The sequence below is a fragment of the Primulina huaijiensis genome, unplaced genomic scaffold (genome assembly GCF_012295235.1).
Source record: "Primulina huaijiensis isolate GDHJ02 unplaced genomic scaffold, ASM1229523v2 scaffold3501, whole genome shotgun sequence".
In the NCBI taxonomy this organism is placed as follows: Eukaryota; Viridiplantae; Streptophyta; class Magnoliopsida; order Lamiales; family Gesneriaceae; genus Primulina; species Primulina huaijiensis.
Window position 1 is genome coordinate 1313 of NW_027358157.1, and position 4754 is coordinate 6066.

The window sequence follows — 4754 nt, forward strand, 5'->3', positions numbered from 1 at the left end:
AAAAATAAATATTATTGTTTGGTACGAATGTTGCACGTGGGCACGACAGTCACAGTATGAACAGAATTCAGTATATTTCAGAACGAAATATAAAGGCTGAATTCAAGAAAATATGACAGATTCACGTGGCTTCAATTACGCTACTCGAGCTCTATTTTATACATAAAATCGGGCCCAACATATTTTCCGCTTTGAAGTGAAATATTATCTTTTTGGGGGCAAATAACGAATAGAACTGAACAAAAAAGTCGTAAATCGTTGACTATAAGAAATGTATCGTGGGTCAATACATTCATATGTATGTATGCTCGTGTCAGTTGATACAACTAACACGCACTGCCGAAAAATTTAAGGCCCATTCAAAGTTTTTTGTCTTCAACCAAGAAAGTTCTTCGATGATAATGATATCATTGACATTCAAGAGTGAGGGCTACCTACCTATCAATTCGGTAGGTAGCTTTCCCCTCGAGTGAGTGAATATTTTCATACGAACCCTTGCAAATAAATATTACCAAAAAATATATATCCCCAAAAAGATTTTTAAAAAACCCACATAAATAGGTAATTTAGAAGGTAACTTGGTTTATGAGATTCGCATAAATATTAAGCAACGATTTGAGTAAATTTTCTATAACTATTGATGAAATAGGTAGAGGATAACAAAATTAGTTTCCGTAGTCATTTTTCGTTTGATAAAGTAGCCAATTATATAATAAGTGTTGATAGTCAACCTAACACACCGTAACAATAATGAATGGTTGACAACCATGGCAAAACCTTCCAACGATAGATGTAGAACAAGTAATACTAATTTACAAGCTACTGAGCAGGGCAGTCGAGCATTTAGCTATATAGAGAAACCTCGAGGACTCGATATTCGTATACTAAGCTCAATGACGTATCATAAAATTCCCATATCGATACTTGAAAAGAAAATAAAAAAAATAATGAATGGGTGAAGTTTATTATCACCGATTTCCCTTGTCATTGCTTCCAGCTATGGCATGGATGGCCACATTGAAGTCCGACATCATCAAAAAGCTAATCTCTACAAGAGCTTGGAAGCTGCGGATTTATAGATTATGTACTTGATCTAAAGATTAATGCTTCTCAACCTTAACGTGTGTGTTTTTGTTTTGACATTGATACTAAATGATTGATTTCTCACTTGCCTCATTTGGCTTCAGATCTTATTTAAACTCAAAGATGGTGGACTAGGAGCATCAAAGCTCTCTAACACCGTCTTACTTCCATCACTTGTAACTGGCTCTTCCTTCCTGCCACCGAAGGGGCCTCCAAACCATGAACTTGGTGTGGAAGAAGATGATAATGATCCAGCTTCCATGCCCTCGACAGTTACTGGAACTTGACTGGGAATTTGCCCCATTGGATATCCAGGAACACCAGCCACATTGGGCAATGGCTCCTCCATACCTGGAAAATTCTGTGGTGCACTCATGATTTTATTCAACATAATCCCAGCTCCCTCGATCAGAGCAAGTAATACTCCACCAAACAAAGCCGATCTCGAAGCAGCACCAAACCCCTGACGCACCTGCAGAAATCCTCCAGTCGCTGCACCAGCTATGATAGTTCCATGGATCCTCTTTCTGGCGGATGTACACCATTGTGCAGTCAAATGTGGAAAAGAGTCCCCCCCCCAAACAGCAAAACTACCGCCAACACGAGGTGCATTCATGCGCACAGCTTGAGAACCCCCGATGAGGCGCTCTCCTCTGGGGGAGTTATAAATTCCCTTCAGAAAATGGAAAGCTGAACCACCCACAGCACCCATGCCGAATGCTCCACCAATGTCATCCAAGATACGATCAGGGCAAGGTTCTCGAGACGTTTCTGGAGTTCCCATGATCAGACAAAAGCTATTCTTCTTTACACTTTCTTTTCAAGCAGTTGCTGACCTAAGTCTCTAAAACATGTATTATTCAGTAGTCAATATGTTTGGTAACAAGGATATAAATTGATGATTATGCGCGTGAGTACGCAATGGAAACTGGTATACACTTAAACAACACATAAACATTCAGACACAAAAAAAAACAAGGAAAGTTGCATCTAACAACAGCCTCTCTCAAAGCTTTTTTCGTGGCTCCTAAAAAAAGTGCTTTTTTCGTGGCATACACTAGTCACTAGGCATAATCCATATAATTTATATTAAGCAAATACTGAATCTTAATCCGTAAAAACGGATACCGCGTTCCACATGATTCTGACCAATACACCCACACAAAAAAAAAAAAAAAACCTTATACAGTAAATAATGATCAAGTATATCCGTTAAACTTCAATCAAACAAATCCGTTCTTACAATACCCAAAAGCAAATGATCACCATGAACCAAGTCCAAAATCATAAAGCGACCGAAAATTAAACTAAACTTCAATCAAAAAGTCATAACCACCACAAATCGAACAGATGGAAAAAAAATTGTGATACTATCCTTACGCGACGCAGCTAGAAGAACAAAATTATCTCGCAATTAAAATTAAAATTAAAAAGAAAACATGTATACTATGTTAGGGTTTACCTCAAACGCAGCTTTTTAAAGCTTTGACTGATGTGAAGAACACCGGAAAGGAACGTCTGGTGTTAAAATTTCCGGTGTTAAAACCTTAATGTCGTGTGGAGGTTTCTTTTGGGCCAAAAGAAATTTGTTATTTCTCTAGCTTTTGGCCCAATATAAAGTAGTCCGGCCCAATCGAAATACGATTTGTGTTTGAAATATCCATGATCCGGAAAGATTAATTAATTAATTAATTAACGAGTATGAAATTATATGAGTTACCAATTTTTGTTGAATATTCGAAAATTCTCACGCGCAAACAATGTCGCCGAAAACTAGCTAGTACATAACATGTGACATTCATTTTTAAAATTTTATTATTTATATTTTCAAACATGCATTCTGATTCATTTTCTAAGTTTATTTTATTTTATGACATAATTTTGATATTTATATTTATGATTTGATTATATGATCGATCATTGGGATTATAGTATATTATCACTATAGAGGGTTTAATTGACATATAATTTTGTGTTGAAAATTATTATTTATTTGAAAACCTTTTAGATAAAAGTAGGTCTCTTGTGAGACGACATGTTAACTATGCTCATATTTATAACAAAAATTAATATTTTTGATATAAAAAAATACTTTTTCATGAGTGACTCAAATATAATATCCGTCATACATGAGTTTTTTGTGTTTAAATAATGATCATGAAATCTTTTTCTTGTTTTAAATTTTGTGTTGAAATTTCTTATTATTTGAAGCCGTGCGTAAGATTTGCTAATTGTGAGTTAATGGATTTTATTTGAAGTCTGACCGAACTTCCACTGAAACCTGCGTAAAGGAAGATANCAAACATAGCGAATACTTTTCCTAACTCACGAGAAACCTTGGCTAGATCTCTTCCAATTGGATAATATATATAAATAATTTGAGTCACGTGATTCTCATTTCCCACGCTTAGTATTACATATGAAATAATTAGTCTTAGTAATATGCAGCGTACGTATATAGCTGTCTCTCGCAAATTTTACGGTGCAGCAGCAGCCCTACTTGCATGCATGCATGCATGCAGCAATTTCATAATTAATTATGACAATAGCAATGATGCAATGTCAATAAAGCAAACTTGGACCTTATCTGTTCAAAGTACATGTGACTGGAAGTTCATACGGAAACCATGCTTAATATATAAGATGCCTAACAAGGTTCTTTAAACTAACACGTACCATATTTTCATCAAGTGGATTAATGTGCTTCTGTACTTGGGCTTAATTATAGCGTGAATACCTGTGCGAGAGATGATAGTTACAGAAATTGAAGATGGAATCAAGGGTTCTTAATTCACTCATGGTATGTATATGTATATGAGTGAGCACGTGTGCTTATACGTTTGAAGTCGAAAATCTTCCTCAAAAAGGTCTGAAATGATGATGAAATAATCCCGGCCATTTTCTTTGAATTTGATCGCTACTTGTTTTAAGTTTATAATGTATTCATCCTTTTACAGATTTGACGTTGATTATATAAACATATCTTTCTTACAGCAGAATGAGCATGAATTTATCAGAAAGGTGGTATCCAATGCAACAATGGAAGTAAACAAAATAGCCAAATCTGCCATTGTTGAATTAGAAGATGGACTCATCTTTTTAGCCGAATGTGAGTGCTGCGGTCTGAAAGAAGAATGCACAGAAGAATACATATCGCAGATCCGAAACTCCTTTTCGGGTAAATTGGTATGCGGGCTTTGTTCGGAAGCAGTGGAAGAACAGTTGAACCGAAAGCCGGTCGGCATTGAAGAAGCTATGAATACTCACAGAAATTTCGTGCAAGAATTCAATGACACCACTAGATATAACCCTAAGCTCTCATTAACATGGGCAATGAGGAATATTGCTCGGAGAAGTTGTGAAAATCGACACAAAAACAAACTTGCCTAGAACAAATTTAGTTCTTTTGTAATAATCAGAGCTCTAGTTGTGTTCCTAGGATAGATTTTAATGTAAACTAACACGAGATCTGCACTTGTAATGAGAGAAATATGCGACCACATCAGTCCTGGTGAATTTAATATCCAGTACGAGATAAGTGAATGCCATTGAAATAAATTCAAAAAATCATGTGAAAACTCGCCCACTAAACCTCAGTAAATCAAATTCAAAAACGGTGCATTCATTCATCGCCTGTTAAGGATAAATGGCGAGTAAATCTCATGGGCAAG

General features: G+C 35.9%; 1 pseudogene; it reads right to left on the reverse strand.

Annotated features, from left to right (window-relative positions):
• Window positions 1–1047: 1047 nt before the first annotated feature.
• Window positions 1048–2658, reverse strand: LOC140968270 (mitochondrial import inner membrane translocase subunit TIM17-2-like; annotated as a pseudogene).
• Between the last annotated feature and the right edge of the window lie 2096 nt (window positions 2659–4754).